At 39.3% G+C, this 20,941-nt stretch overlaps 1 protein-coding gene across 1 annotated transcript in view; it reads right to left on the bottom strand.

Annotated features, from left to right (window-relative positions):
• GRID1 (glutamate ionotropic receptor delta type subunit 1) overlaps positions 1 to 20,941 on the bottom strand; it is a 478,229-nt gene that overhangs the window by 454,575 nt on the left and 2,713 nt on the right. The gene's annotated exons all lie outside the window — the stretch shown is intronic.

Raw genomic sequence — 20,941 nt, 5'->3', positions numbered from 1 at the left:
GAGTTACAGCTGTGCTAATGCAGAGATGGGAAAGAAATATATCTTAAAGATGAGATGCATCATTTCTTTCACTTTAAATAGGAAATACAGCCTAGATAGAGAGAGAAAATGTGGATAGCAGGTATATAAAATCTGAAAGCATGATTGCTGTAATAAAGATGCACATGCAGTGACTTTGAGATCTGGGTGGTCTAAGACAGTTTATATGGCTCCTGCTTTGACTTGCCACATAAGCACATTTATGTGCATCCAGTTTGAGAGGAGAATGGGCACAAAGGAAATACAAAGGTGTGGAGAATGTGTCTTCCTCCAGGTGAAGTCCACAGATTTCTTCTGAGTGAGGAGCAAGGATTTTCTTCTGGTGCAAGGATCCCTTGCACATTGACTCCTCTCATTACTAAGCAATGTGAGGGTTTGTGTCCTTTTCCTTTTCACATAAGCTTTCTGAAAGTACTAAGGCAACAGACATCCTACATCACACACATCTGATGACTGTGGCTGTCCTGGTAGGAGAAACAGAAGAGATTGGAGGTCCAAAAGTAAAGGCAGACAAGAAAAAAAGAAAGGGAAGATGAGAAAAAACATCAGTAAAGCCTGGTGTTGTATGGAAGGAAAGAGATGAGACTAAAGAAAGCACTTCATGATGCGGGAATGTGCAATGACAAGACTACGAGGGGAAAAAGAGACATCAGTACAGCTAAAAAGGGAATTTGTTTGTGGTACAGTGATTTACAGAATACAAAGCAAGTGTTCTGGGAAACTGCTGTTACCCACACGTTCAGAAATGGACAAAAATAGAAGATATTATATTTGTAAAGGAGCAAAAAACAATAACATGATGAAGAAATACATATACTTCCTTCCTAGGGCAGTAAAGCTGCAGAACATAATGAGATCTGATGGGAGATAAACTCAACCATCGGGGAAGCTGGAAATGCATTCTGGCAGCTATCAAAGATATGTAGCAAATGCAGATCAGTCTAAAAGGTAAACAGAAATGGTGCAGTCATTTATTTTCTTTTAGAAAATTACAGATACCAAGGCCAAACCCTACTTTGGCATAGCACTCTGAGGACAAATGTAAACCAAAGGGACAAGTGCAAGGACTGGGAAAGGTCACAGAAAAGAATTGAAAGGCTTGATGGACTTGGCCAGGGAGTTTTCATCAAATTACAGGATACTGGCATTCTCAAGAGAAACAAAATAACAGCCTTTTATCGATATCATATCAATTCCTTCCATGCAAGAGCCTGCCACCTAGGTCATTTTATAAGTTTACCAAAGAAGGGCCTGTAGCTCATCCCTGGTAACTGAAGAAAAGCCAGAAAAAAAATCTTAAGACCAAGGATGGTTACTACGAAAGCCAAGAGTTATTTAAAATAAATGTAATCCATATCAATCAATGTCATGCTATTTTTTGTGATTAACCAACTAATTAAGTATTAGCAGTTGCTCTGCAGAAAAACTCAGACAAAGATGAAAATATTCTCTAAACAGGTACTACTATTCAAAAAGGTGGCTGCAGATTTGACAGGACCTTGCCAGTTTTCTCACAAATCATGCTATTAACTTCTCTTTCAGCTTCAAAGTCTGACACCAGTATAGAAGGGACAGCTATGCTTAGAGAACTTTCAGTGCAAATCCATCAAAAGGCAATAAAAACAGCAATTTCAGAGACTCGCAAGCGTTGTGGCAGCCAACCCTCGCCCCACCATCTGAACACACATCCCTGGTGTCACACACTGCAACTCTGTTTCCTGACCTTTCATCCTAATACATATGGGGAAAAGAAAAGCACTTCAAGGCAAGGTCTTTTGGATAAAATGCTTAAGAGCATGCTGAATATTCTAATCAGGACTTGTTAATTAATTCTCACAATGCTTGTTACAAGTAGGTAGAGCAGAAAGATTATATTATTAGAGAGCAACCATATCAGAATCCATACAGTGACAGGCAATAAAATGGTCTAGAATGGCTAAAATATTTCTGTTTAAAAGAATTCAGATTTACTGGAAAGTGACTAAATTTTTTTCAGATAAAGACTGAGACTTTTAAACTCTGATTTACAAGCCCAAAACTTATAAATACTCTGAAGAACCATTTACTTGTACCTATCTGCCTTTCTGAAAGATCTAGGCTATAAGAAATTTTGACATTGCTCAAATGACAAAGACTACATGTGAAACAAGTCAGTACTAGTATCACCTTGTCTTTCAGTGTTCATGTAAATCCCTCTTGATGAAAGCCATTTTTGAGTCCTTCACAGTGACACGCAGCTATTATATAAAGCACAAAGAAGGTTTATATAAAGCTAAAAACTTAGTCTAACCCAAGTCCTCTCCATTGCTGTGCCACAGGCTATAGTTGGGGTTTTTTTTACTGATTTCAGTCATTAGGGGGTATATGAAAAAAAGAAAAATCCTCTACTGTGCAAAGCTTTTCCTTTTTGTGAGATCTTATGTCCCTGTGCAAGCAGTGATCTCCTTTTCTTTTCAAGTGTCTTTATGGAGACTCCAGGGAAGATTTCCTCTGGATAAGAAGACTTTGAGGGGCTGTAAGTCAGGCACATGCTTTTGAGCCCTTCATGTCGCCAGGGATCTGGGGAAGGAAAATTATCTCTCAAGGCACTTTCAAAAGGGAAATCCACAGCGCTGTCTCTAGAGCAGTTAACGGCTCCATCTCTAAAGCCTCCCAATAGAGGCAAGAATGACAGCTTCTCTCTTTCCTATGCTTTAGAAGAGTTCCCTAATCAAACATACAGGGCAGATACACAGCAACCTCCCTAGAGATTCTTACTATATTTGACACTTCCTTGTTTTATCCTGAGCGTCCAGCTAATTAGTAATTTTTGAACAGAAATTGTTCAGTATCAAAAAACCCAGGTTTGCAGAGGTAAACCCAACCACTAGAGCTACTTCTGAAGCATTTGGCTGAACAAATGGAAAGAACAAAAGTACTTCCAATGGAAAAATGCCTTCTTTCTGTTGCACCAAATCATCAGGAGCTCTACAGCAAGTTTACAGCCAGTTACCAGACATACATTGTTAAGCATCACAGAACTTCTTACTGGGATTCAAGTAGTGTTAAAGCTTGGGTAGAGTGAAAGGAGATATTAAGTGGAAGGTTCAGTGTTCTGTGGGAAATGAGGACACTGAGAGGATCATGTAGGACCTGACTGAAGAGTTGCAATGCAAACACAAGGTTAAGTGCAGCAAGCGCTGCAGGGGCCTTGCCTCAGCAGCTGATGGCTGGGTCACCTCAACAAAAACCAGCCTGTCAGAGGCCTGGCCTATAAGGGAGATACCGGAGTTCTCAAGGAATTACTGTTCAAGGTCCTGGGGGGGCTGCAGTCAGCCTAACTGCAAGGATTTCACTCCTATAATGACCGGGTTTGGCATAAAACAAGACATGTCTTATAGGAAATATATACATCATCTTCCTAACAGTGAGCAGTACTTTTAGACATATATATATATAATATATACATACACACACACATATATATATGTGCGGACACACACACACACATATATTTATATATATGCGAAAAGTGGGAAAAATACAGGCCAACTAATTGGTTCAAATTCCAGATTTTGGGACTTGCTTGCCTCAGTTTGCAGCTTTCTCATTGAAGTTAAAAGGGAATTTCGCCCCTATACACAGACTTCAGTAACAAGTTTGACAGACAGACCAGATGATCAGTCATGAGCAATCCAGCATGCCCTGCTCCCTCATTAGACCAAGGAGTCGCAAGGACAGTTTGTGAGGTTCTTTCTGCAACTGGCCCAGAGTCAGAGTGAGTATCGCCCATGGTTGTCTGTGTGCAGGGCTCAGCAGCCCCTGCCAGCTGCACAGGCAGCAGATCCAGCCACTCCTCTAGTGCCTCCCTTCCCTTTCCCTGCCAGGGTGCCTGCACAGAAGCCACATCAGCAGCACTGAGACAGCTCTAGGTGTGCCTCAGTGAGCCCTGGGACAGCTCCAGGTGTGCCTCAGTGAGCCCTGGGACAGCTCCAGGTGTGCCTCAGTGAGCCCTGGCACCAGCAACCATCAACGACAGGGACAGCAAAGACCACCAAAGCTCTCAGGCTGAAATCATTCCATTTGCTTCAAAGTCTTCTACATTACAAGGCGGCTTTGTTGTCAGATATCCAAGTACAGTTAAAGAATTAACAGTTCCCTGGAAATTTAGGGGTTTCTCCAAAATATTCTCATGATATGAAACAAAATAAATTACAGAAGGCAGTGGTTCTGTGTGTCTACTGACACTGACCAAGAATGATTAGCTACCTAGTTTTCAGACCAAAAATATTCCTTACCACAAAAAGAATCAGTACTGACAGCTAGGGCTTCCTTGGATTTTGCTTAGGAGAATAAGCAGAGGTAACAGAAAACATCACTGTCACCAAAAAGTATACATTCTGAGGCACGAATAATTTTTTAATAAGTCTGTAACAGAAAAGCTTCACTCTATTCAGCTTTCAAAATACCAAAGATGAAATAAGGGACTTTTCCAACTCCCCTTTCACAAATCTCATTGAATCAATTATTTATAAACAGGGGGGTTAATTTTGTTTGCATTTTCTGTTTTACATTTTTCTCAGAAGTTTGATAAAGGAGCAAAGTTGCTTACATGCCTTTTCAAAGAACTTTTTTACATTTTGCCGCTGAAAGTGCTCAAAAACTAATGATGGATCTCTAATGCACTGTGGAATATGTTCTGTGCTAAATGTAACATTTTTTGTGTATTAAAAAAAGTAGGCTCAGAACTCTTTTGTATGACTTGCACTATCCAGTAACAGCAGCTCCAGCTCTGCCCTATCTCCTGACATACTTGTTTCCAGATTCCCTTCCTGAAGCTACAGTAAATTATTAAATGCAATGTGGTGATTTGGGTTAAGTAGAGCCTTTCTCTTGTTACAGTTTAAAAAACATTTTTAAGATGGGATACCAAGTTTCACCTGCATGGCTGACATTAGGGCCTGGGAGACCCCGCAGAGACTTTTCTGTTTTCCTTCTCCCATTGTCCATACTTCACAAGCTCTTCCTCATTTCTTAGCAACAGTTGGCTACAAGCTTGGAAAATCACCTGACATAAAATCTTCAATCAGACTCTCCTTGAAAGACCTAGATACTCTCAACACCAAATCTCTGAACTCCACAGATCAGACCCTGTAAAGCCTCCTTTTAGAAATTATTTGTCAATGACTAGTAAAACAGGCAATAAATTTTTAAAGCTATGTTATCTATAACTTTTACAGTCAGACATAATACCTACTTCAGTTACCATAAAAAGTGTTGCAACAGATGTTTTGGGGTTTAATGAAGACAGTCAAGGGAATTTATTGCCTATTTCTTGTAGAGCTGACGGAGCAATTTTCAACAAATAACTTCCCCCACTATAGTCTTTATTTTGTGCCTATATTGAACAGCATGTATCAGACTGCAGTTCCTCCTCTTAGAATGAAACACTTCAAGTCTTTACAGGTCAGTCAAGCCTGCTGAGGCTCATGACTCAGCTGGAAGCAGTTAGTCCAGTGACAGAGCCTTGGTTGTCTCCAGCCAGCACAGCTGGGCACACTGTCACCGGTGAGATGATCACTTGTATCTGAGTTAAAGGGGTGTAACTTTTCAGAAATACCTGCAAAAGACTTCAAGTGACTGCAATAAGCATAAGCACCAAACCAGTTGAATTGTTCTCTTGTATAAGACACACACTCACTGAGGTTGAAGAGCCAAGCTAACCTGGAAAGAAAGAAGAAATGCATCCCCAAAGGAGACTCCCATGACTGAGTCAAGCTCTGCTACAGACAGGGTAGGATTAACCCCGGGACTGGACGTGGTTCATGCTCACTGTACTCACACTGCCTCAGTCACAGATCAGGTCTAAACACACATGGGCCTGGAAAGCCCTTTTGTGCACAAATTCTGAGCCTGCTTGTAAAAAGTAACAGTGATGTACACTATTTAGAAACAAAGAGTTGCAATGAGGTCATGTGTGGTCTAAAACCTAAGCTCTAATATGGCTGAGGATCAAGCCAGGCAAAAGTTCACATGGTTATTGAAGGTTATAAAGTTACGCTTTCAAATCTCTGTGAACAAAAAGAAAGTTGTGGTTCTCAGACTAAACTTCTATGAACTGCAGAAAGCTGAAGGAACATCTAATAAATTCAATAAACTAGAGCAGTAAAACATTATCAAATACAATTATTTATTTATACTTCTGAAAACAGTTAAATTCATCAAAATATTCACAGAGCTAATTCTCTCTATTTTCTATTTTAAGCAAATGGTAAAAGTAGAAAACTACTGTTTGCTATCAATGGCAACAAATATAATCAACTTCAAATGTTCACATGCAAGATACAGAGGAAATTTGCTGCAATCAGTTCAAATGAGGCAGAGGGGGAGGAACATGCAGCTCCTATGATTTAGTGAGTCAGTGACAATAGAGACTGTGGTATTAAAAGTACTCAGCAACATTGTTGTACAAGAAAGATCCCATTGTAGTACGCTGCATTAACAGCAGCAAATCCTTGAGAGTTTTCCAGGCCTTGTCAGCCCAGACTGCTTTGATAAATGATATAAACAGAAGATGAAATAATCACTCACTAGTTTACAAGCACTGAAGTGCAGCTATTAAAGAATTCTAGTCTGCATTATGACAGTGGAACAGTCATGCTTGGCAAACAGGCCAATATCTGAGCTCATGGTTGTCAGACATCCTGAATTCTTATCTTCATTTTATATTTCTGAGGCTTATACCTCCAAAGACAGGGTTCTTCTCCTTCACATTTTCCCTACAGAAAACAAGACTGGCAAACTCAAGGGGGTTGTTGCTCTGCTTATCAACTCCCAGATAAATGCTTATCGTTCAAGAACACCAGTCAATTTTTCTAGTCTTTGTAGTCACCTAATGATAAGAGAAATCCTCAGTACCACAAAAAAATTTAACAGATTATTATTTATTTTAAGGAAAATCAACATAAGCATGAAGTTAGTGACATTGAGCAGACTGTCATTTTATGGTTTGACTCAATAATCTTAAAGGTCTGTTCCAACCTAAATCCTTCCACAATTTTGTATTTATATTCCATGCCAGGGGGACAAAGCTGGAAATACCACTAGGATCACTGATAGCAATTCTCTGCAATCCCAGGAAAATATAATAAACAAGTCAGTAATACATGGGTCCTGAGAACAGCAAGGACTATTTCCTAAATCTTCCACAACTGGTTTCAAACTGTGGGTCACAGAACAAACCAGGCAATTAAAAAAAAAAAAAACAAAAAAAAAAAAATGAAAACCAACAACATCACCAAGTTTCAGTAGACTGAAATGATCAATGCACAGCTTTCCAGAGGTACAGAAATGGGAAAATCTTGAAAAGAACCGGCCTACAGCCAGGCCAAAGTCTACAGTAAGAGGCCAAAGGCCAGAACCACAACACAACTTAAGAGCAGAGCAGATGAAATTCAGGCTGCTGTACTGACCCCCAACAACATCAACTGTTCTATGTCAAACAGTTCAGAAAACTCTGAGAGATGGATCACATCCAACAGAGCACAGAGAGTGAAAATGAACTAAGCAGCTGTTCCCCACTTAATTCACCAAGAAGAAAAATTTCTTCACAAGTCCACATCTTGTTTAACCCACTTCTGATTTAAACAAGTGCTGCAGAGTAATAACAGAATTAAGCAAGAGGCGCACCAGACTAATTTACCAAATATCTCATCACTTCTCTAGTACTTCGGTGATCAAAGGATGCCAGCAGTGAGAAGGCAGGAAAAGTAAATAAGGACTGAAGCTAAAGACTACCAAGCACCTTAAGCTATCTTTCAGGAGGAAGATCCCTTTTCGGGCCCCCCTTGTGTCAGGAGCAGGCATGAAGTATCTGCTAACACTTTGTGAGCGCTGGGAAGAGGAACTCCAATCCCAAGGACACACACAGGGGTCACAAAGTTCTGTCTTTCTAACTGTGTTGTACAGATTAGAGCTTGGAAAAATTATTGGGACTCCCATTTCTCCTCACCTGACTATTTTCATACACCAGCAACCAGAGTTAGAGGTAAAAATTCCACAATTTAAAATTTAATCCAGGATCAGCATCCAGAAAATCACTTGACCTTTTCCTGTATCAAGATAACTAATAGTCTCAACAAGGTTACTTTCTATATAAATACTTTTCTATAGAAAAAGAGATAAAATTATTTTCCTGTAAAATCTCATCAAAAAGAGACTATAATTATGAGGAGAATGGCATAATACTTTTTTAAGCCATCTTGAGACAACCATCAATATACTTCAGAACATTTCATTGAATTTTATCAGCATTTAGGAAGGAAAAAGAATGCCTTGAGGCCAGCCCTGACAGCAAATATTTCCCACCATTAACTTCAATCTCAGTATTATTTCAGATGAGTGAATTGTAGGCACAATTTTCTAAAGCCGTGTGAACACTCTACTACATTGATGGCCAAACTTTTCCCACATGAACCATTATTTGAAAATATGGATACAAAGAAATTAGTAATCTTTTGGAACGTTCACAGGCACACTTCACATTAACAATCTCTCATGAAGAAACTCACAGAACTTTGTAAAATTGGAATTTATGAGACTAAGATCAAAGTACATCTTCATTTGTCTCTCTGTATGGTTTCACAAGGAAAATGATTTTGTAATACCTGGTAGAAAACCTTCTGACCAAAAGCTAAAGAAACAATCTTTTTTTTTTCATACATGTAACATCACCAGAAATTTTTTTTTAATTGTCAAGTTTACATATATACTGACCTTTTTTGAGGAGCAATTTCATTTTCCCTCATGCATATCTGTCTGAGCTGTAGCCCAGCTTCTTCAGATAGCTTCCATCTTCCATCTTATCAACACTATCATAAGTTTTCTTCAGTTCTCAAGCTACTTATTAACATTGCAATAACACGCTAAATCTTGAAAGTACCTCTTGAAATTCTCAGCTTCAAAGTGCATTTGCCAAGGGCCCTAGGATATATGACTATTTCCCAGTTAATGTGATAATCTGACAAGATATTTTCAAATTATACATTCAAAGTAGCCCTGAAGAGATGGAGATATGACAGAACTTTCTAAATCTATATATTTATTTGTATTTCCTAAGTCTGGTTCACCTCACCAGCAAAGTAGCTGGGTACAGATTTAAATGGCAAAAAGATCAGAGCCATCAATTTGCTTTAAGGGACTTCTCAGGGGCACTGGAGCCAGCAGAGCCTTTCCAACTGTTGCTGTGCTGTTCTGCACTCAGAGAAACTCCTTCTATTTTTTCTTCAACCTCAGACAGAGCAATTTTACTGTCTTCGTTCCCCTAATTGTCCAAGAAAGTGAACTGAGCAATCCAGGCTAACACCTTTTTCTGTCTGTCCCTTGATCCTCTCGTGACTGAGTTTAAGTTGAATTTTGCCAGGTAAAGTGTTGTGTGTATGTAAGATACATATATTTCTCCAGGGCCTTGTTCAGTAGTTTTCTGGGCTCCTCTGCTGCATTTCACAGTGTATGAATTTTACAGTTAACTTACACTCCATGTACAGGTTTTATACAGAGGTAAACTACACCCCTGGGCAATTTAGCAATGCTATTTCTGGAAGGAAAAAAAAAGAAAAAAAAACTCACAACTTTCTACACTGTAAGTCTGTCACAAGTTATAGAATATAAGCTTTTCTCCCCTGCAAGCCCAAAAGAATGCATCATTTTAAAGCACATTTTCTCCAGCTTATTCATTTATTCTTCTGATAAAATACCTTTCAGAACCAAAACATGACACACATCCTGCTCCAAGCCTTCCATTTACAGCATCCTTTAGATGTGCCACTTCTACTGACTGAACACAACCACCCACAACTTCTCAAGGCAAGAGACAAGACTCCAGATTAAAACTGTCTCCCTGCAGGCCAGCAACAACAAAGATCAGTTATCAGCATTACCAAAATCCAGTTTAGAGCCCCTGTGCCACCATGAATGCAGGACATGAACTCCCATCTTTGATCAACAAGATATTTCTTGCATACCCACCAAGTATTTTCTTCATGTTGACCTGCACAAAGTGCAACACCTCTTTGAATGTAATTAACACAAGAAAGAAAACACAAACACCTTGAAATTATGACAATGCATAATCTGCCTCAAGTTCACAAAAGTGTTAGGAAGTGCTTTTTGACTAAACTACCATTTTAGTCTGACTAATTTAGGTACTAGCATTGCCAGAATGCCCTGTAGCAAATACAACTGACCACTGCTGTAATTTCTTTTTTACATTCCTGATATTTTGCCATTCTTTAGAGCTATAGAGATGCCTTGAGGTAGCAGCTCTGGCTTCTTGTCCCTGCATGTTCTCCATTTCCTTATAATGGCAGTGATAGACAGTTTCAAAGGTTAAAATCTAAAATAAAAAATTTTAAAAAGAGAGGAAGATTACCCTTCATATCAGTGAAAGCAGGATGAGAGGCTTAATTCTGTAATGCAAGGCTCACTGCAGCAGGTAACACAGAGGGAGCTACATGAAACTTAGAGGTTTCACCTGTTGGTCACTGAAAGGCACTAAGTCTTCCAGGGACACTTTTCATTTCCATAATGCAATCCCACGTCTTGTAATGTAAATGAAAAAGACAAAACCTCAGTTTTGTCATGGAGATATAGTAAGCATTTACTAACCTTAGAATGTACCCTGACAAAGCATCTGTGTACTGCTGCCAACAGATGTCATCACGATGATTAAAATGCAGTAGAAATAAAATAATCCAGTAAATCATGAAAAGCGTGTTCATAAAATCTATTGCATTGAGCAGTGGCAGGGAAGAGGGAAGTATGGGGGGAACACCACGCTGCCAAACAAGAGAAGACAGGTAAAAATACAGCAGAATTTGAAGAGAAAATTTACATTTAGAGACCTCACCAGGAGGTAGAATGATGGACTTGCTGTTCATACAAAACGGGGCATGGCTAGAAGTGATGAAATGCCTCTGGAAAGTGCAACCACAGACAGGAAAGTCTCCTGAGCTAGATGCTTTTGAGAAACTGGAGTTTTAGTTAAGAACCCCAGGCATAAAGATACCAGCTACAACTCTACAGGCCCTGACTTGGCAATAAAACACTAAGAACAAACCAAATGGACAACAGAGAGAAACACCTCCTGAGAAATATTCTGGGTTACTGAAAAAAAGTCTACTCAAAGACAGTAAAGACAGTAGTAAGTCTTACTCAAAGACACTTTTGAGAACTAGGCTTGCAGATTTGATTCTAAAATAATCAGGTATCCCTAATTACATTGCCCAGATGACTCTCAGTTTCATCTGATGTTACATTATATTTCAAAATAACAGTGTAAAAGCAAAGAGGATACACCATGGTCACAAAAATGTAAACTGCCCTCAACACATAACAAAGCATTAAGCCTGTCTATCACTGCCAAAAAGTTAGGTAGTGCTGAACCATGAGATTACTTTTCATGTGGACTGCACAATGCTTTAACCCAGATACGGGCATGCTCCTGTCCAGCTGTCCTGGGCAAGTGGCTTTCTACAAGCTGAGGTTTGTCAACCTCAGCTTCTGCTATACTGTAGCTTTCCCCATCTCATCCTGTGAGCAGAAATTCCTTTTCTCCTCTTGGAAAGTGAAATGCCTTGCACAGGCTGATTATTTGCAAAATGATTACTGGTCTAAGATGTGGTACCCCTGCCCTTCTCCAGCCTCTTTAAAAACCAGACCCATACTGTGCAAACACCTTGCTCAGACCAGGGGAGGAACAAGCTTTTTCTATTTCTGTTTGGGTCACTAAGTCCTACCTATATCAAAAACACTTTTACTTCCTAAGTAACTGATGAACTTCAGCATGAAAGCAAGCTGAAAGAAGAAAAAAAAAAAAAGAGAGAAAGTTTCACCAAAAAAAAAAAAAAAAAAACCAAAAAAACCCCAAAAAATAACCTTAAACCAGATAATTGGGTTGCTCTCTTTTATTTTTTGTGCACTTCAACATCCTAGCCCTCTCTGGTTTGACCCTTGCAGATATCACATCCTAAGTTCCTTTTCTCTAAACTTGTCAGATAACTTTTCTCATTCCAAAAATATTTTCAAGTAGGATAGAAAATGGGCAATCATCAGTCATTTCAATTAGAATGCAGCTAATATTTTACACAAGACAATGCTCAATTTACATCAAAGTTTACTTGGAAGTTATAAGCATTTTTTAAATCAATGTAAAATTTAATTTAAACAAATTGTTTTAAAACAAAGGATTTGCAAATGCACAAAGACACTGAGAGACTGTCTCCTGTAAGTGAACTCCTCCTTCCACCATTCCAAGTTTTACCTTTAGAAGCAGAGAGGTTAAGAAGACAAAGGGCTATGGAAATGCTCTAGATCGTTACACAGTTTCTCTATTGAAAGTATTATCAAGCAGCAAATAATTGGTGTTTCCTAAATATCATGTAATGGCATAAATAGGGTCATTTACCCAACTGACAAAGACAATTCTCATTAACGTTACAAACATTCAGTTCTATGGAAAATCCTTTTATTCAATTTCTAAATAAAAACAAACCAGATTGTCAATGAGATTTTGAGTACATTGAAAGCATTCCATCAGCAATGTTACTAGTTAAAATCTCTAAGACTCAGATAAGTAAATTAAAAAGCAGAGGATAAAATGACTAGACTGAGGAATAGGATACTTAATGAGTCCCTGGCCCCACTGGGAGTTTTTGGCTTGAGATTCATGTGTTTATATGAGAGAAATTAATTTCTTAGATATTATTCTGTTGACTATATGGGGGAGAAATTGTTTTCTTACTGTCTTTTTACTCCCTCTATGAAAGGTTGCTAAGGGAATAGTTCTCAGTAAGGTCAAGCAGCAGAAACCCTGCTGTGTGTTTTAATGCAGCCAAACAACACTTGAAATTAATGCCTCTTGGTTCTTTCTACCTTTAAGGACTGGCTGTTAGTGCTTTCCAGTATTCTTACTGCATACATGAATATGTAATAGACAGAAGAGAGAAAATGGACAGGCACAACAGGGTCAGAATGAAGGAACTTCACAAAAGCTGTGCTAGTGCAGACAGCCTCTTCCTGATAAGGCAAACTTTTCAGATTATAAAAAGCACTCCAAACTCACAAACCTGAACCCTTTTTCAAACACAGCAATCAAGTCCCCAAATTATAATTAAATACAAGCTATTAGGAAAAACATAAAAGAAAGCCTTTCAACATAGTTCTCATTTCAGATATTTTTTGCCTGAAAGTTATGTAAATGAAAGAAAACCTGGCTGTTTTAGCATATCATTATTATCTGCCTTTGAAATTAGTACAGATCTACATATAATATAAAATGAGCATCTCAAAATGTTCCATACTACTTAACAATCTCAATTCCATTTCCTTGACAAGATTCCTAATATGAAAAGAGCTGCACTAAGGATCAGCATCAGCTTCTCCCATTCCTCAGTGAAGAGTGAAATGGAAAAGATTCTCAGGATGACACCGAGGATTTTGACCTCAGAGCCAACACGGTTCTGTGCAAGGAAGTCTCATATGTGCCCTGTGCATAAAACATGTCATTCCTCACTCTGAAACCTGACCACTTTCAACAGGTTTCCAAATGCAAAGGACCCACAGCATTTCCATGTGTAAGAAAAATCACTGCAAGTACTGTGACATCAAAATAAGTGTCAAAATGTGAAATTGAACATGTAAACCATTTTTCAAAATCATCAACTCAAATAACTTAAAATTATGGAAAAATCACTTGTCAAGAAAAAAAAAAGAGCTCTGTGGATCAATTTTATTCTAGCGGTCGCTTTCAGAAAAACACACACATTTGCAGGCTAAAAAAAAAAGTTAAATTTCCTACAATTACAAGACTCACACAGCAGCATGATTCCAACAATCTAAGTAAGTTTTTTTTTCTGAGGGGCAAGTTGAAAAAACACCTCTAAGCACAAGATGACAGAGACAGGAATTTTATTATGAATAAAAGTATGAGAAACATTTTGATTTTTTGCCTAAAAAAAGACTTTGGCTGCTCTGAAATGACAAAAAGTGAAATCTGAAGTAACTGTTTCAGCTACAGTCTTGGTGTGCTGTAGTCTTACAGTCTGGCACTATTATAGCCGCATAACTTGGCTTTGAGGCTTTGTTTTATTTTCCTTCCATTAAACAACTGTGGTAAGCCACAAACAGTTTTAACCAACATGACATCCCCTCTATTCAAAGAACGTGCAGTTTTAACTGCTTTCACTGTATGGCTCAACCTCAGCATGATAAATCACATCAAAATATTAAATTCATCTCATTCAGTAAGTATAAAGATGTAATTTAAAATGTAATACTTAGACAGTCAATCCCCTAATCATCTGTAACTGGAAGATTCTGAACACAGAAAGGCTCAAGGCATATTCCCTGCTGGACATATTACAGTAAGTCTAGCAATTAAATTATTTGTACAGAGTATATGGGCAAGCATGTATATGCATATATCCAGATTGTATTTCACAGTTCAAGATCCTGTTCTTGAGCCATTATTTTAACTAGATCAAGCTGAGGAGGTTTTGTGTACTCATTTCACTTTTACAGATCCTCCTCCACATTAATGACTGAGAACAGCTGCCACAGACAAACAAAGTACTCAGAACATGATTTTCTCTAAAAAATAATAAATAAGCAAAACACAAAGAAAATCTTTAACCCTGAAATATGTTCCCCAACATTTTTATGAACACTGCTTATTTCTGATCTTTAGGGATAATTTCTAGTATACCAGTTAATGAGTAGCATACTTTCCATAATGAAATCACAGAATAAGAAACCCAACTGCAGCTCCTTGGTAAATGAGCAGGATCAGCAGCAGGATCAGTGGGAAAGACCATTACGTACTGAAAAAGAACTGTAGCCTAACCTTCAGCTAATTTTCTATATGAGACCCTCAAAATAGATGGGTCACCCACACCTTACGTGGAAATAAAAGTATTAGAAAGTCTGCAATTACAAGAAAGAAGAAATGCACTTAACCTTCTCTGCAGAGAGAGGAAGTAAAAAAAACAAACTCTTTCAAACTAAGTCTTTAACTGTTTAACTGCAAAGCATGAAAATAATAAGGCATACCCTGTCATCCTACAGCAAGCAGGGACTGAGATGCCTCTCTTGCCTCCTCTCCCCCCCCAGACTGCACCAAGCTGGGGCAGGACCAGTGCTCCAATCAGGTCCCATCTACACTGCAGGTAGACACTTTCTGTTCTACAGAAAGCCTCTTGCTCCCTGGGGATGCTCAGCTGTGACACATCCTTGTTCCCCTGAGTGCCTGCAGCACCGGTGTGTGACACTGTGTCACACCAAGCTCTGGGCAGCCCAGCCCCATCCTGAACTGACAGGAGCCTCTGCAAAGGCAAAGCACGTGGCTGGGGTGGAACTAACCCTGGTACAGCCTGTAAAAACATCCAAACTGCACCAGGGGCGTGCTGGAGGGAGACTGCCTCCCAGAAGTACCAAATATTCTGCACCCACAGTTCAACTGTGACCAGAACAGAACAGCTGTAGGCTACCAAGTAACAAACTATAAGAGGGATGAACCAAGAAAACAAAAGAGGATATAGATATTGGCCCAGAGACTGTAGCCTGCCTTCATCCTCAGCACCAAAGGGACTCCCTCATGGGCAATCAACTCCTTTCCTTCCTACTGCACGTCCCTGCTTTCAACATATCCAAAGCACAAGAATATCAGGAGATGGACATTTTAATTTGCTGTTTTCGTTAGCTCTGAAAACCCTCTTGTTTATAATACACCGAGATATACAACTGTAGAGCATAAAAGCACAAGCACAATGAGATGAGAGTGTCACAGATGTCTTCACTGTGGCAGTCCTTAACAAGTCGAGGTCTGACCTCAGAGGGCCCAAGGAGGTAAAACTGTTAAACCCATTCACCCCACTGAGCAACAGCTTTTAAATGCAGAGAAACAGCAGAAAAAAACCATGTCATTGCACAGCAAGGCATCTCTGACCACAGGTGGGAACCCCCACCTACACTTTCTGGCTGGCTTTTAAAAACTGTTGAAAGTTGGTATTAAACTGAGGAAAAAGGTATGTAACAGTATTTGCTTTCCAGAGAGTTAGGAGTGCACTTGTCAAAACTTCCAAACAAGACCTAGCACCCCAATGAAAACAGTCTGAAATCTGTGTTCAAGCATGGAAGAAGAGTAGATAAAGGTAAAGTTGCTTGACAGTGAAAGACTCAAGAGAAAACACTGGAAGAAAACTGACAGTACATCGATATAAACCAATCCTTTGCAATTCTGGCAGATGGGATTTTTTTCTAATGCTTTAAAAATCTAGGTACAGCTTATAGGTCCTACCTATGCACCCAGTTCCCCAAGCCAGTGTGGTCAAATCAATAAAGTCAATAAAGTTTTGGGGTTATTTCTTTTTTAAATTAAAAAAAAATTAAAATAGTGATAATAATAAAAAAACCTAGTAATTTGTACATGCAGTATTTCACAAAAAAATGTAAATAGCAATGGAGCTGCTGAGTCTGGTTCTCCAGGTCTGTATTTCATCTTCCTTAATCAGCTTACATCTTCTCAACAAATAAAACTGTACAAAGCAACTGTGGTTGCAACATTAAATATATGTGCTGAGACAAGAGAGATCAAGAGCCATGTGCCGATCTATTCTCCCTGAGATCCAGTGATGTGATCTGTGGGAATGGCTCCAAGCTGTGCCATGGGAGCTTTTGACTGGACACAAGGAAACATTTCCTTAGTGCAAGGGTGGTCAGACACTGGAACAGCATTTCCAGAGAGGTGCTTGATGCCACAAGCCTGTCAGTGGGTTGAGGCATTTGGACATTGCTCTTAACAACACGCTTGAACTTTTGGTCTGCCTTGAATTATTCAGGCAGCTAGACTTGATATTGTTGTAGGTCACTTCCAATAGTCCATTCTGTCTATTCTATTTTATGTCAAGTACCTATCATTACCAAGTGCTACAGACTATGATAACAGATCACATTCACTAAATGGTACACAGCACAGACACCCAAAAACTCAGCAGCTCTGGGTTGCTCTGAAACCACAGCAGTGTGTATGGGACTGACAATAAACCCATTTATGGAACACCATTCTTGCTCTCAAATCACATTCTGATTTTCCAAATTTGTTCTGGTTTCCAGAACTGACAGCATTTTAACAACAACAAGCACACATACAAGGCCTCTCAAATTAGAAACAATTCATTTGAAATTGCTATGCAGAGAGAACAGCAAGTTTCAGCTCCAGGAAAGCTCCATAGATGTGTAAGCATCATCCACTGAGAAAAAGGGGTTTAAAGTTTTTCAGTTTCTGACTAACAAGCTCCTTTGGATCCCTTCTCCTAAGGGTGCTACAAATGGCAAGTATTAGCTTTCTCATGTCCCAGTTTTGACCTACCACTAACTATGAAAGCAGCAATGGTTTGAAAACAACATTTTAAAAACTTACAGGTCAGTTTTGTTTAGGTTTTTTTAGTTTAAACATGCCATCACATTTTCTAGCCCACCCACAAACCTGTTTGCCACCTGTATGTCATGCACGCAGTCCCTTCTGAGCACCAATGACAGGCTCAGAAATCTCAGTTTGAACAGAAAGCTTAAAAAGTAGGTTTGAACTTATTTGAATCCTTGAATCATAAAAAGGTACTACAGCACTAGTTTAAATACAGGCCACACAAAAACAAGCTCACACTGCAATCACTTAACTGAAACTGAGCACATAACTGTTTTGAAAGCGAGAATCTAGTTTAACTTTACATTTGTGGTTTAAGCTTATTTCTCTAAACCACATGAAAAGAACAATGATTCCCCATGTATATTTCCTCCCATAACAGTCAGTGAAAAAACAATTTTTCCCCTCAAGTAATTGCCACATACATAAAAGCAATATTCTACTAAATGCAAGGACTGCTTGCAAGGGCAGACAAAACAGGTCTACTTTATACATACACCAGGGTCTGTTCATTCTTTACTGTTTCATCCCTTGCCACTGGAATTCCTTGCATCCATTTGCTGCACTTTGTTTATAGAATGAGCTTGATGGGACCAAAACAATCTCACTACTCATCGGCACAACAGGATCTTGTTTATGCAATATACATTGAAATGACAGACAAAGAAGGAAACAAAATTTATACTTTTTGTTAATTGCAGTTCTCTGGTACCTGACACAACCGTTAACATGAGTGTCCACCAAGTCTTTGAAGAAAAACTATCTCTGAATTTTATTTACCAATTTCAGTCACCAGAGACTATCACTATAGCTCCCCTATCTCACTATAGCAAAGTCCCTAGAGTTTTTATTTTTCCCCAAAATCCAGCAATACTTGTCAGCACATCCCAGCACTGAAAACTACTCTGAATGAAAAGCAAGCTATCTTTTGTTTGGCATTTAGTTCTGTGAATGCATTGCTCCTCTAAGAAAACCCTGCTGGTACTACTCTTCTGTGCTTCCTACTCATGCAGATGTTCTCTAACTGCACAGTAAATGCCAGGACAAACACATGCTGGAACTATCTCTGTCAGTAATTAAAGTTTCATCATTGTTTAATAGACATTGTTACGTGGAATGATGACTTTCTGTAATTCTACCAGCGCAATATCATTGAAACGCAGGTCTCTCATTAAAGTTCTCTTTTAACAGGACTTAAGGATAATTTACAATGTCATCTTACAAGACTGTGCAAAAGACACTTCAAATAAAAACAGTATTTGATTGGTTTCCCTGTGTGAACTATTCTGGTGGTGATAGACAATGGTCTATTTTTATTCCAAATTGGTTTTCACTTGTAAAAAAAGTTCCATCCCTGTGAAGCTAAGGCTTGCAACATTGATTTCCATGCCACTGCTTGGAAAGATGCTGCAGAAGAATAATGTGGATGTCAGGGCATTTTATGTAGCGGCAGCAAGATTCTGTGAGCAGTCTGGGCAACAGATTTGCTCCAGGTTGTTCTGACTACTACACACAGTATTTTACCAAAACGAGCAGGACATCCAAACAGTGAGATACAATGAGATTTTGAATAATCAGAGCAACATCAACTAATACTGGGCAATGAGACACTGCTCAGTAAGAACAAACCAGCAACTTGGACATCCCAGGGATTATTCTGCACACATGGATAACAATTTCAAAGGTAGGAAATTAAATCTTAAATTTAAAAAAAGACCTGACCTTGAACCAACAAAGCAAGCCAGGAAATTGAGCAGGGTCAGACACTTTTCTTAGGCCTCCCATTGTGGCAAGCTTTTACTTGCAGAAAGGATCATTCCACAGTCCTCCCAAAAGAAAACACCTTGATGTGCCTTAATGAAGCAGTGATAGAGAACAAGTTCTTTTTGGAATAGTGAAGAATCATCAACGACTTCCTTAATTCTCCACCATGCTCTCAGTTCATCAAAGAGCAATTCAAACTGCAATTGGCAGTGAAAGAGCATCTTGAAAGGGATAGTAGAAAACATCTTTATTTACATATATTCAGGTAGCACAAAGCTCCTATAACAAAATGGCTGAAAATCTGACCAGGCTCTTTTCTGAATGCAGCATAGAAATTCAACAGAGATAATTTATTTTCATAGTAGTCTTCATAAATGCAACCCCAATCTTCGAGGTTAGCAAATAACTCATTTTTAAAAAGTATTACTAGACCAAGAAGAATCCTCCACAAGGTCATGCTTTCCTGCTTTTAACAAAACTGAGCAAAGGGACCCCATCCACCAAACTGCCAGCTCAGATCGCTGGGCATTCAAAATGGTTTCATACAGTTTTACTTCTGAGAAGAGACATTGTTGAAAGCTATTGTTCAGCCAGCCAACTACTGTCACTTCCATGAATATGAATAAGCTCCAATATAGGACACTGAGTTTTTGCAAATGTAAGAAGATCCAATTGTTCAGTTATTCTTTGCCAATAAATCAACCCACCAGTATTTAGAGATTTTTGGTTTCCTCTGGTGTTTGAATATGTGGGTGGAGTTTTGCTTTCAAGTCCCCTTCTTCCCATTTTAATAAAGATCTTTTTTCATAGCACCTTGCTAAGTTTTCAGAGCAGCTGAAGGAATCTAACTGTCAATGGGATGAGGCCCTTGGAAACACATATATTGCTGTTTCTCCGGATAATATTAACTAGCACCTACTCTGAGGAAAAGAGCGAGCAGAAGAAATTGCTCAGAGTTCATGAAAATTAACATTTGGTATAATTTTGTAGCCATAATTTACATGTACACAACTTAGACATAAATACATATGGATTAATGCAAATCTTCATACCAGGAAAGATTTGCTGTGCTCTGTAAAACTAAGGGTAAGGTTGGTGATGAATCATTTTTTAAATATTCTAGTCTGGGTATATAAATAGCTTTCTGTTTCTAGAATAATTACTACTGGAAAACACAGCTTCTTAAATAACCTAGGCCATAATTAACCTTCGCTTCATTAAATCACAAATAATATCTTTTTAAAGTCTTATTTGTAAAGGCAAGCTGATTAATTTAAACGTTTCTCTTTTGAAAAAAAAAAATTAAATCTAATTGGAATGATTTACCAACGGAGCCACTTTCCAGATACTCTGGGAAGGCTTTCAGCCGGCTCCCTCACCCCCTGCCCGGCCCCCCGAGGGAGCTCCACGCTCACGTTGCCGCCCCAGCCCTGCCTCCCTGAATGCTCGGGGAGGGATGGTGATGTGCGCCCGCACCTTCCGCGGCCGCTCCGGCCGGAGTCAGACGCCCCCGGTGACAGCCCGGCCCCTCGGTGCCGCATCACCGCCTCCCTCCCTGCGGGCGGGACCCTTCCCGTGCCCTGTCCCAACGCGCGGCCCTGCTGGTGGCACGGGGACAGCGGTGCGACGCGGCCCGGCTTGCCCTCGGCACTGGGGGAGCCAGGATTGCTGTGGAGCCCCCCA

This window comes from Geospiza fortis, unplaced genomic scaffold (assembly GCF_000277835.1).
Source record: "Geospiza fortis unplaced genomic scaffold, GeoFor_1.0 scaffold130, whole genome shotgun sequence".
Classification (NCBI taxonomy): Eukaryota; Metazoa; Chordata; class Aves; order Passeriformes; family Thraupidae; genus Geospiza; species Geospiza fortis.
The sequence above is the reverse complement of the archived record's forward strand: the minus strand, read 5'-3'. Positions and strand labels throughout refer to the sequence as shown.